The 14270-nt window shown below is 36.3% G+C and overlaps 1 long non-coding RNA gene across 1 annotated transcript; it reads left to right on the forward strand.

Annotated features, from left to right (window-relative positions):
• The first annotated feature begins 3977 nt into the window (after positions 1 to 3977).
• LOC118486688 lies at positions 3978 to 4906 on the forward strand. The gene is made up of 2 exons (XR_004879506.1): positions 3978 to 4340; positions 4499 to 4906. It is a non-coding gene; the product is annotated as an uncharacterized LOC118486688 (long non-coding RNA).
• The last annotated feature ends 9364 nt before the right edge of the window (positions 4907 to 14270 follow it).

The raw sequence follows: 14270 nt of genomic DNA on the forward strand, positions 1-14270 counted from the left end.
TATGTTTAGAATACTTATTTATTATTGAAAAAGTATTTTATAAGTTACAGTAACTTTCAGGCCATTGAAACGGCAAGAATCAGGAAGCAGATCAACTTACGTGATCTCAACGCGCAGCGCGTGTATGTGCTACATTTAATGCCATATTAGCAAAATACTAATACTTTGAGCATAAAAATAATTACTTTAATTTATAAACTAATTTGTATTGAAATTTACGTGAGAAAACGAGAATTTTGACGCAAGCACAAGCTGAAACGGAGTTGTGTGCAGACAGTGGTGGGCTAAAGAAGGATGGGCTTGGCTGATGGGCTCCAAACCCACTCCACCAAACCCTGGGTATATAAACCCCTATATACCTTCACCTCCTTCATTCTTCACAAACATTTTCTCTTCCTACCTCCCTTCTCTCTAACCTCGCTCTACATTCTCTCTCTAGTATACCTTCACCTCCTTCATTCTTCACAAACATTTTCTATCCCTACCTCTTTTCTCTCTAACATCTCTTTACATTCTTTCTCTAGAACACAAGATCCGTCGACCAGAATCCAGTCACCACACGGCGGAGCCGTGGTGGCAGCGACAGCACGTACCGACGACGATTTTCCGGCAAACTTTCAGCGACCGTTTCCGCCCAGAGGTACACCTTTTCTACTAATTTCGACGTTCCGCACACCATGGTGAGGTCCATTTTCTCCCATTCGAAGCGGTTTGAGCCGTAAAGCAACTCTGAAGAGAATTCCGGCCAAATTCTGTCAAGTTTGTTTTCAAGTTTTCTCTTAATGCATGTCAAGATCTTGCTTTGAAAGATGTTGGTATTGCTTATCCAAACTATGTCAATATCTTGCTTTTAGGAGCCTCCAACATATTTATAGTTAACTTCAACATGTACATCATACCACATTATATGGTACATCATACCGAAGCGATCCGAAATGAGCCTACCCCCGTTCATACCGAATTTTAGAAACCTAGCGAATTGTGATCCCGTTTCACGTTCCCGTACCGGAGCGTACCACGAACCATGTAACTATGATCCATAAGCAGCTTTTATTGAGGAAATTAATGAAACATGCACAGAAATGGATGAAGTTTTTAGCAAAAATTGGAGGATGACTTGGTAAGACCAGAAACAAGACGTATTGTTGAGTTGGCTACACCAATCAGTATTGCAAATATTTCACCACTCAATGGGAAACTAGAACAACTATTAGAGTATCTAAAAGATCAAAGTTATGATACAATTAGAGTGCATGGTGTCCTAGGAACAGGGAAAAAGGTACTAATCCAACATGTGAACAATCATGAAACAATTAATAATAATATGTTTGACACTGTTCTTTGGTTGCCAGCTTCAGATTATAATATTCACGACAATGATTATAGCATAGAGGTCCGTGTTCAACATATTATTGCTAGAAGATTAGGATTGGACGTTGGAGATATCACATATGTCAATTTCCTAGCATCCAAAATACAAGGAGAGTTAGATGGTGCAAAATATATGTTGTTATTTGATGATCTGAAGTCAAATATTGAACCTGAGAATATAGGTATACCAAAGAATAAAAATGGTAGCAAAGTAGTCTTCACAACATACTTACCACATGTGTTTCCATTTGGTCCATTGACTCCATCAGCTCAATTCTTTAATATATAAATAAAAAAGTTAAATGAGGCTGATTTATGGCAAATGTTTGAAGATATTTTGGTTGATAAAAATGATACAATACAACAACATGAGATTGGAACTATTTCTCGCAAAGTAATTAAATGGTGTGATGGTCTTTTCTCTCTCATTTACATAGTAGCACAAAACTTCAAATAAAAAAGATCCCCGCAAAATTGGAGTGATGGATTGCAAATGTTAAGAAGGCCAGCTAAAATGGGAGACATATATAAGAAACCCTTGGAAAGTTTCTTGAACTTCAGCTATGGTGGCCTAGAAGAAAACCAAAAGCTTTGCTTTCTCTTTACTGTTTTATATCTAGAAGGCAGCAAAATTCCTATAGATTGCTATTTGATTGTTGGACAACTCATAAACTTGTTGTACATGGTGCTCTCGAGAGTTCAAGTGTGACCGCCCAAGGCATATTGGAGCATCTTTTAGCAATGTTTTACTTGATGAAGGTTCGAATAAGCAATATGTTACCATTGACAAAGTCTTTAGGACAGCAGCAATGGAACTTTTGCAAGAACGTAATCAATACAAATGTCTAGTAGCAGAAGAAGCACTTGAAAAGCTAAAAAATATAATTGCAAAGATACACATTGGATCTCGTTAAGTGGTAGTGAAATTGATGATTTACCTGATGAGGTAGATTGTCCAGAGCTTACAACACTTTTCCTACAAAAAAAATTCAAAGCCAGAAACCATTTCCAGTTCATTTTTTAAGAAAATGAAGGAGTTGATTATTTTGGACTTGTACAAGACAGGATCTGAAATGACGATCCCTATGAGCGACTTGCAAAAGCTTAAAGTGCTTTATGTAAAAGGTTCTGCTATGTTGAAAAAGCTTCCTTTCAAAATAGAGGGTTTTGATCATAGGCTTGAAGTTTTTGATATTTGTGGTTGTATAATCAATGAGTTACCACAAGATATCAAAAAGTTAAAGCATTTGAGGCGATTGATGGTGTCTATCAATGGATGCGGGACTCTTCATCCTATTATATGTGAACTCTCTTCATTGAAGGAATTGATCTTAGATGTGAAATCAGATGTCCACATAAATAAAGTGATCGAAATATCATAGAGAGACTTGACACTTTGAAAGAATTAACTACACTTAAATTTTTCTTACAAGATGACTATGTATACGTCATTCAAGTTAGAGGTGATACTTTAAAGAAACATCCACTACATGGCACTACAAGTTTATATTGGTGTCCGAATGACTCCAAACCTTGAAATTCCAAAGTATTTCCATAAGTATGACAAATTTGTACTATCTTGTGATAAGATAGTTACTGAACCTGGAATTGAAAACGGGTTGTTGAAAGTAAAAGCTCTCATCATGATGAAACACAATTCCGTGGAGCATCTAGATCCAATCATTGTGCCTCATATTCACAGTTGTTTGGTTCAAAGATGCAACAAAATTGAAACTCTTATTCAAACTGATGGTTTCTCGAACCTTCAGACTTTGGTTCGAAGTAAATGCTCTCAGTTAAAAGTCTTGTTCTCAAATAATGTGGTTCAACAGCTTATAAGTCTCAAATACCTCGAGATAAGATATTGCTCAGCTATTGAAAAGATCAACATGTTATCGACTAATGGTGGTGATATTGTATTTTGATTCTTTAAATTTGTTGTATTTCGTTCATCAAATGTTGTACTTTGGATTTTTCATGTATTGTATTTGACAACGATTATCAATGAAATGAAACTTGTTTATTAAATATTTGTCACACTTAGAGTTATGAAGTCTCGAGCAATCTCGTTCGTCTCACTCCGATGTTTCCGCCATCGGTTGGGGTGTGACACTAAACGGGTCGTTTCGTGGGCTGGCAGGTTCAACCCGACCCGAACCCGAAAATTTTAGACGAACCCGAACCCGAAAAATTGTGGCATACATATGAACCTGACCCAAATATTCGCATACTAGCCCGAACCCGTCCCGTGCAACCCAATTTTTTTATTTTTTTCAGCAAATTAATATATTAAAATTAACAGTACTACAAAATAACACAAATTTATACAATAAAATTACATAAAAATTTATGTAAACTTCCATTTTTAATTTATATTTATAGCATAAAATACACACCCAATTTAGGGTAAATTACACTTTTCGTCCTTTATGTTTGTATCATATTGCAATGGATGACCTTTAACTTTAATAATTACAGTCACAATCTTTTATTTGTAAAACTCATTACACCATAGGTCCTTTAGCACTAACCTGGTTATTTTTTATGATTAAATCTATTTATGTGTGTTGCACAAAAGGGTATAATGGTCTTTTTACCCATTTAATAAACGGGTTCGCAGGTTTAACCTGAAACTGACCCAAACCCGTTTAGACTAAACCCAAACCCACAAATTTCGTGTTAGATTCATGTCGCGTTTTCGGGTGTCAGAAATTCATACCCCTATAATACTCATTTCTACGCAAACCCTTTATCTTTCTTCCATAAACGTAAGCATCAACGCCAGAAATTCAAGTCGTAACTCAAAACCTCCAAACTCCTTTATATTCGTTTCATTTTTTCAGATCTGAAATCTCCGTTACCGGATCTGACACCTCCGGCAAATTTGAAACGTTTTTGACCGGAGAAATAGTGTCTTCTCCGTCGAGGACTGAACCGACGATACGGGGAGTATTTCTGCGAACGTTCCGGTAAGTTTTCTAGCGATAAACCGATGTGTTTTGTGGGTAATTGAAGTTTTGATGACCAAAGTTGGTGAAATCAAAGAATACCCCTTTTTTTACGATGATGATTGTGAATGTTGTTTGGGGCTCTGATTTTTCAAGTGATTTGTGGTTATCTGAAATAGGTTTTAGTGTTTCAAGAATCTTGAATTTGTTTAGGATGAATGGATCAAAGAACTGGTCATGTTGTTTTGGGATGAATGTTTGTTGAATCAGAAGCCAAAAGATTGTTGCTGACAAAGAAGGAGACCGCATACAGACGCATCCCGATTCCAATGCGTCTGGGCCTACCTTGAAACGCCACATGCCTATTTTGTATTGGGTTGCTTGAGGCATCTGCATATGGACGCATCCTGTGCATGATGAGCCGCTGCTCCAAGGACGCGGTAGGTGGCCAAATCTGAAAGCGGCTTTAGTCAATGGCCATTTTCATAATTTTTTCCTAATATTAATATTAATTTTAATTAATGAATAATGATAAATTGTAAATGATAAATAATATTAATAAACTAGCTTATAGTCCCGTGTGTTAACGAGTTGAATGATAAGATTGGTTGTATTCGAAAAACAGAATAATTACAAAATTTGAATTATTTTTTATATTGCACATGTTAAATATAAATTTTGATATAAACACATATTACTCTATCATGAACTACCCATTCCAATTTAAAGAAAATATTACATTACTCACTATTAATGACGTGTTTAAGCAAATAATTTATATTTATTTGTTACTTTAGTTATAATAAGGGAAATTGGCCTGTAATAATCTCACCTATACCTTATTGGCCATTAATAATCTCACCTCAGAATATTCCCCCCACCAGTCCCACCTTTCAACTATTTTTCCTACAATGGTCCCCTGTTAAAAGAACATAACAGAGTTAAGCTTTTTGTCAAGTTACAAACAGATTTTTAGGGCTTTTGATTAGAACAACGATACGAGTCCATTGATGTAAAACTTACTTCGAAATGGTGCTCCAAGTGACTTGATTTTGGTAATTGGAAATTTAAACACCCGAATTGAAGCATCGTTTTCATCGTTTGGAGCACCGTTTCGAGGCAAGTTTTACATCAATAGACTTGTATCGTCGTTCTAATCAAAAGCCCTAAAAAATCTGTTTGTAATTTGGAAAAAAGCTTAACTCCGTTAAGTTTTTTTAACGGGGACCATTATAGGAAAAATAGGTGAAAGGTGGGACTGGTGGGGGGAATATTCTGAGGTGGGATTATTAATGGCCAATAAGGTTTAAGTGGGATTATTACAGGCCAATTTCCCTTATAATAATTAGCTTTGCATAAGATATATATTTATATAATAATTAAATTTCTATATTATGTTATGATATGATATGTAAAGAATATGAACTAATTCTTAAATCTCATCATTATCTTGGAGAATGAGATGAAGTAAAAAAAAATTGATGAACACATAAAGGTTTCTTTAAAATTTTGGAATGATAATGAGAAGGCTCTTAGAGCATTTACATTCAATCCACCATATTTTCATCCTAAATTACACTAAAAAACACTACATTTTCTCTCTCCTTTTCAATTAAATAATATTTTTTATACATTTATCATTATCTTTTCTCTCTCCTCCACTCACAACCAGTTTCAAAATATATTAAAAAAATTATAGGGGTGAACAGTGTCCCCCCAAATATATAGATGAACAGTAACATTTTCTCTGTCCTCCACTCACAACCACTTTATATACTCTTTATATTTTAAAAACACCACACACATAATTTGGTTATTTGGATGTGAATGCTCTTAAACCTTCATTAAGATAGAGTTGGTGGCTGAAAATGGTGGCGATGGAGATCGATTGCGGGGGGTATATCTAATTTTAATAAAATATTTTAGTTAATGTCATATAATATTTTCTTTTTTGATTCATTAATAATATTATTAACTCACTAATGATTTTATTTATTAATTAAATTTTGTTTGAATTAATAGAATTAACATATAAATTCATCACAAAACTATTTAGTTAAAATAATCACTTCACTTTACTATTTCTAATATATAAACTCAAATACGAGTGTTATTATTTTACATATTTTTGTAGTGTTGATATGGAATATCAATGCATATAATTAAAAAAATAATATTTTTAATAACGTAAAACCATGTTTGTTAGATAATAGCAATTAATTTTTTCAAAGGTATTTTTAGTAACGTAACACCGTGTTTCTTTGATAATTGCAATTAATTTATTTTCAAAGGTAAACATATAATTTATTTATATTTATACTTAATTCACACAAAATAGATAAATAAATAAAACCATATGCTTATCCATATTAAGAAGTAAAAATATCATAGGTGTTAAAATTGATAATTTATATATTTTTCTTAATCATAAATTAGAATTAGATATTAATTAATTAATAATAGCATTAATGAGTTGAAGGAGAGAATTGAAAGTCTTTTACTATAATTAGATTATAAAAATATAATGACTAAATTTGTTGAATTTAAGGAGAGAATTGAGAGTCTTTTATTAGATGGTAAATTACACTTTTTGTTCTTTAAGTTTAATAATTACAGGCACAATCCTTTATTAGGAAAACTCATTACATCTTTCGTCCTTTAGCACCCACCAAGTTAAAATTTTCAGTTAAATCTAATCAATTAAGGGTAGTTTTGTAATTTTACCATATTTCTTCCTCACTTCCTCACTAGTGTTCTTCTTTAACCCCCCCCCCCCCCACACACACACACACATACACAAGTATATTAAGAACAAGATCTGTAACATTTAAACTCCTTAAAAATCCAACACACACACATGAAGAATAATCACAAAATAAAAAATCACTTCCTCCTGTTCTCCATAACAACCAGACACTACCTCCTCTTCTCTGTGACTCTCTCTTTCACTTCTCCGTAACTACCGGCCATCATTTCCGGCCACCTGAAACACCTAAACCCATAACCCCGCTAAAAACGCACCTGAAAACCATCACCATTTCCAGACATCATCTTCATCTTCCAGAAATGAAGATACATGTTGATGTTATTTTGATCATTTTATCAACTTGACTTCTAATCTACTTTCACATCTCATACCTTTGTTATCAATTCAATTTTTAAAGCACCCATCTTTTGATGCTATCAATCAATTCTTTCACACCTTTTAACACAATTTTGAATTTCGAGTTGCAATTAGGGTTTGTTCTTCCCCAATTTCGCACTTTTCATCATTCTTTGAGGTTGGTTTCACTTTGATTACGGTCAGTTGTTCAAGATACTCATGAATTTTCATTTAATAATTATAGAATTCAACAAATTTTATGAATTATGGTTTGATTTTAAAATTGGGGGAAATATTTGAGACATCAGATTGTACCTGTGATGTTAAATTACCTTCATAGGATTCGAACATGTGCTTCTGACATCGGTAGGCCTGTTACATCATGGTTGCACCCTAGAAACCCTCAAGGGATATTGTTGTTGGTGACATTGATAGCATTTTTGTTAAAATAGTACACGAACGTGAAGAGGGAGGGGCGATCATCTTCCAACGGTTGTGATGATTGGGTTTAGTGGCCAATAGCGGTCACAAGTTGTGGTGGTAGGGACTTGTTCTTGGTTCTTGGTGTGCAAAGGTTACAGATCTAGTTCTTGGTTCCTGTGTGTGTATGGGGGGGGGGTTAAAGAAGAACACTGATAAGGAAAGGAGGAAGAAACATGGTAAAATTACAAAACTACCCTTAAATGATTAGATTTAACTGAATTTATTTTAACTTGGTTAGTGCTAAAGGACGAAAGATGTAATGAGTTTTCCGAATAAAGAATTGTGACTGTAATTATCGAACTTAAAGGCTATCTGTCACACCCCGATTTCCACGTGTCTCACCGGTGGGCCCGGTGGGGGATTACCGTGACGATGTTGGCAACAATATAGTCAAACCACACAATTATATAAATGCACAGCGGAAGCAAAAGATAAATATATTACGTTCCGAAGATGAAGTAATATCAAGTGTTACGACGGAAAGTAAAGGATCCACAGGTGAATCAAAACGAAGAAATTGTTCAACAGACTTTAGACGCCTAGAACTTGCAAGATTCCTTATTAATGTCCTGAGCAGCTCCCAGCCTATTACGTACTTGTACCTGTCACTAGACTTTTGAAAATACGTCAGTTTTCACTGGTAAATACACTCAACTGACTCATTTGAAAAGAGTTTAGGAAAATTGATTTAGATGCACCAGGCACAAATTATTTTGACACTTTGATTAAAATGCACAGAGGCAAAATTAATCATTTATAACTTGAGACAATCATAATTATGATCTTGTATACAGATTTACATGTTCGTTGTACGTTCAGGGCCCGATGTAGAAACCGAGTCATGATTAATAGACACATCACAAGTATAGGCCCACTGAGCGTGAGATACCGTTTCCCTTATGCAACTGTCAGGTGTATGCCTACACCCCGTGCATAAGACGTGACCATTTTATAATACAATGATGTCAAGGATATCCGGGACATGGTCATTAACCCCTAAAGGCTTTTATTTCAAACAATACAGATCAAACCGGGTTACCTCAATAATTTAATCACAATCCGATTAAATATTCAATACCCGACCAAGCGGTATTATCATACCGTATCCCAAGCCCGTATAGGGAAAATAAGTTAAGGGTATTTACCTGAGCTAGCTCCTGTCTTAAAATAGCAAGAATAATAACTCAGCCGTATTCACTTAAGTAAGCGTAGGTACAATTTACCGGAAGGCTCTAGTCTGGAACGATGGTATAAATAACCAATTAGAATGCTAACGGGTCTTTAATTAAGCCTAAGCTTAGACCGGTTAGTCTTAAAGAATTGTTATGGTTTAATCGCGTGAAAGGCGAAAACCGTGAATGGAGTGTGATTTTGACCCAACAAGTTTGAAGACTTGTTTCATATGGGTATAACAATCATACTCTGGATTTTTGGGGTTAAAACAATATAGTTTGACCCGTTTCGGCTAAATTATGTAAACCAGTTACATAAGCCGAACCGTGCGCGCAATAGGCGCAACGGGTAACCGTGAGAGTCTTACGTTTATTTCCTAAGTCAATATGCCTTAAAGAGGTTGTGGTATCAGTAGGATACCTTCCGTGATGCCCGTAACGAGTTTAAGTTAATATTATGCCCCGTAGGGGTGTTTCGGTCATTTTAAAGACTTTTAAAAGGGCTTTTCGAGTTCTACAAGAAATCTGAGTTTCCCGAATAGTTTATAAAGTCTAAAATACTTTAATTATTATTTAAAATCAGTGGCAACTGGAATCGGGTCAAAAGACCTTGTAGAACTCATGTTTTGGCCGAAAAGGGCATATTCGGTATTTACCGAACCGTAGCCATAACCGCAGGTTATGAGCAAGGTAAAAATCTTTAAAATTCCCAAAATATTAATTTATAACAGTGGGTAAAAGTTTTGGTGACGAAATCTTGGTTTAGATGGGCGTTATGCTAATTGCGCCGTTTATTACAAAAGTTTATTTTAATTGCGCTAATTAGCATAACTCTCATTCTAGACCTCGGATTGACGTGAAACTTTAAGGACATGCTTATAATTTATTAAGCAAGGTTCTGGTCCGTCCACGTATCCGAAATACTCGTTTTAATTTCAAAAGGCCGTTACGGTCAACTTTTAGGCGAATGACGGGAATGCGCAAAAGACTCGGATAACTCATGAACCGATCACAAAGGTTAATTCCAATATGTGACCTGGTCCTAAGAGAGTCCTAAGGCATATCTATACCTCACTAAAACGGGTCAGAACTGAAGTCAAAACAAAAGTCAAACTTTTGTGACATTCGGCTCCGAACCGGTTCAATATAGCAAATGGTCGATTCAAACGAGCGCAAACAAGTTTATATACTTATTATCATGTTTTATGATTATCAAAACAGGTTTCATATCATTTATATCATAGATTATGCAAGAATCGTTAAAATGGAATTCTGTTGACTTTTTATGCATTCGTTTGACTCGATATTTGACATAGTTAGAGTGGTGATCAGGGGGAACCCTTTTAGAGGTTTATTACCCACATAATTACCTACTCAAAACTACTTTTGATCCGTCATAAGACTGAACCATTTGCAAGTTATTGTATTGACAACCGTTAGTTACGACGGTTGTGTTTATAGGCTATAACTATGGCAATGTATGACCAAAATGGTTGTGAACGACTTACAAAAGTGTGTTCTTGCTTATAGAGCAGAGAAGGGTGCTTGGGAGCTCCTTAGAATGATCAGAGGTGTATGTTTGAGTTGTGTGAATGATATGAGCCAAACTTGGCTATTTATAGTGAAACTAAGCCCTCAAGATCATCACAACTCAGCCTACATTTGATCATGGATCATGGGCAGGTGTCCCTAAGGTGTATGGGTCAAGTGTAGGGTGCCCATGCCTCATTTATTGTGGTTTGATCGTTCACAATGCTCAAAAGGCAAGAAACTACAAAGTTTCTGCATCTGGGCACTTTACGCGACCCGCATGGAAGTTCCATGCCATTTTAATGCGGGTCGCCTGGGATTCAAATAACAGACGCGTAATAGAGGAGGCTCGCGGCCCGCCTCAACTTAACCATAACCTTCACGCGGGTCGCGAGAGGTCAGATTTCCAGAAATTCTAAATCTTTTGTAATGATTATCAGAATCCGGTAATTAATAACGAAATCTTTCGTAATGATTTACCTGACCTTTCGGGTTTTGAAGGGGTAACAAAATCTTTAGTAATTAATAATGAAATCTTTAGTAATCATTAACTTGACCTTTCGGGTTTTGAAGGGGTAACAAAATCTTTAGTAATTAATAATGAAATCTTTAGTAATCATTAACTTGACCTTTCGGGTTTTGAAGGGGTAACTTTGCGGTTTGGCCCTCGGTTAATTACAACTAGGGACCTCGTGATATTTACCCGCGTTATTAAGTCCCCGGTTAGTTTATTAATTTTTTCAGAAAGCCTTAACTTTCATTATTGACGCTTTTAACCCTTCTCATACGAATTTGAGTATAACTCTCTCGTTTTAAAACGGAACTTCGCGGAATTTTTACAGTATATTCTAGTGAGCGTATAATATTGTTACGAAGCCTTGGGAACGTTAAAGGGTCACTCAGAGGTATAATTAAACATGTTGACACAGTTAACCCCTGTGGCTCGTAATCTCTCACTTTCTTCCGCGTTTCGCTTCCGTACGATTCATGATTTATTCGTTTGAAGGTACAAGCACCATTTAGGGTTACTATACAGTATTTTTACCCTTGTTGACATTTATAACCCTCGAATTTATATATACTTTCAAGGTTTGTCAAAATTAGTCCTTTATTTATTATGGATGCCACGTGTAATCAAATGACACGTGTTAACACGTCATTGGACGAAAAATTCGAGGTGTTACATCCTCACCCCCTTAAAATAAATCTCGACCCGAGATTTACTCAAATAAATAGGGGTACTTTTCTTTCATTGTAGCTTCGACTTCCCACGTGAATTCGGGACCTCTACGGGCATCCCATTTGACCTTTACTATCGGTACATGCTTCCTTCGAAGCTTCTTCACCCGTCGATCTTCAATCGACAAAGGTTTTTCCAAAAATTTTAAGCTCTCATCTATATGCACATCTGTGTGTGAGATCACCAATGATTCATCAGCGAAGCACTTCTTTAGATTGCAGATGTGGAACACATTGTGAATTCCATTGAGCTCTTCTGGTAAGTTTAGCTTATAGGCAACTGATCCGACACGTTTGATAACCTCGAAAGGTCCTATGTATCTCGGGCTCAGTTTGCCCTTCTTACCGAAGCGCATCACCCCCTTCCAGGGTGATACTTTTAGTAGCACCTTTTCACCTACCTCGAAGTGAAAAGCTTTACGCTTTTGGGTCTGCGTAATTCTTCTGCCTATTTCGGGAACTTTGAGATGGTCACGAATCTGAACAATCTTGTTCATTGTTTCGAACACTATCTCTGGTCCGGATAATTGGACATTTCCGACTTCCGCCCAACAGACGGGCGCTCTACACTTTCTACCGTATAATGCCTCGAAAGGCGCAGCCTTAATGCTGGTATGGTAGCTATTGTCGTAGGAGAATTCGATTTGTGGTAGGTTCTTATCCCAACTACCACCCAAATCGATAGCACATGTACGTAGCATGTCTTCTAACGTTTGAATAGTACGCTCTCTCTGACCGTCTGCCTGAGGATGGTAAGCCGAACTAAAATTCAAACATGAGCCCAAAGATTTGCTGGAAACTCTTCCAGAAATACGACGTGTTTCTAGTGTCCCGATCAAAGATAATGGACACAGGCATGCCATGCAAGGCTACGATCTTATCAACGTATAACTGGGCTAACATGTCGGAGCTATAAGTCTCCTTAATGGGTAAGAAATGAGCCGACCTAGTCAGTCTGTCGACTATAACCCATATCGTGTCATTTCCTTTCCTCGTTTTGGGTAACTTGGTAATAAAATCCATTGTTACACATTTCCACTTCCATTCAGGTAGTTTAGGCTGTTGTAGCATGCCAGACGGCTTTTGATGCTCAGCTTTGACTTGCGTACCAGTCAAGCATTTGGCTACATAAGCGGCTACAGACTTTTTCAGGCCTATCCACCAACAATTTGCCTTTAGATCCTGGGCATCTTATGGCAATTCTTAGTTGTTGCTTAATTGGGGTTGCGGTCATTAATATATAAGCAATATGAACCGTCTTTCTTATTTAATAACATAAAACTTTCAGAATATTGAGTGAGGCTATATGAGCCTACATCTTAAAACTTACTTAATCAAGGTTTCGATTGTTTTATGGCAATATGGAGTTTTCACAATGCTCCAGCCCACAGCGGGATGTTAATATTTATTCTACCTGCCTCCCAGGAGGTTAGCAGGGAAAACTTATGAGAAGATAATCAAGATACTGGGGGCCTACAGAGATTTTTCAATATCTCAGGCTCCAGTTCATTCATTATTCTTTGTGCCAAACAAGTGACACATATTAGTCCACGAATTCCAAATTCGGGAGCATTTTATTTGGACAATTCCATTCTGGATATCTTCTTTGAATACTACTAGTCGACTCTAGTACAATATAACCATTGGAATATCTCAGGGGTTCCATGTATTAAACTTCCATACTGATCAGGCATGGAAATAATCTATGGGACACATTAGGATACGCCAATCCTCATATGGTACTTTTATCTAACATAGTTTGGCTTTCGCAGACGATAGAAAAACAATGAAAGAAGAAAATAATTAAAATAACATATGTTGTTGTACTCTATGCAAAGAAAGAGTACTTTTAGATTTCTCAGAAGGATTTCTTGCCGATACTAGAAGAATCGGTTAATTTGGTTTCCTTGGCAAGTTATACCTTGCGAATAATATAAAAGTTTGCTAAGCTTATGGTTTAATGGCATCCAATCCAAAATAAAACCCTTAGCAATTAATTTCTTATAAAAAGATAGGGAAAGTACCTGAGGCCATTATTTATGAACTAGCTCAGGTATTTTAGGCGCTTTCGTTCTTAGGCTTTCCTTCTTTAGCCGCTTTTCCTTTGACATATTTAGGGCACGTGGTCTTGATGTGGCCCTTCTCATTACAGCCGAAGCAGACTGCATTCTCCATGTCTCCACAGTCCAACGTTGTATGTTCCCCCGATTTGCAGATCCCACATACCCTTGGTTGTGATCGGGATTTTGGTTCGAACCTGCACTTCCCATAGTAGCACTTCTTGCAGGTCTTGCATACCGGTTTCTGGTTGGACTTTCGTTTGTTCTTCTTCATAGAGCTCTGGGAGTTCTTTTCCTCCCTTTTTCTTTTTAGCTTATCTTTGGCATTTGAGGTATGAACAAGGTCCTCCTTATGAGTAAGGAA

Source organism: Helianthus annuus, chromosome 14 (assembly GCF_002127325.2).
Source record: "Helianthus annuus cultivar XRQ/B chromosome 14, HanXRQr2.0-SUNRISE, whole genome shotgun sequence".
NCBI classification, from domain to species: domain Eukaryota; kingdom Viridiplantae; phylum Streptophyta; class Magnoliopsida; order Asterales; family Asteraceae; genus Helianthus; species Helianthus annuus.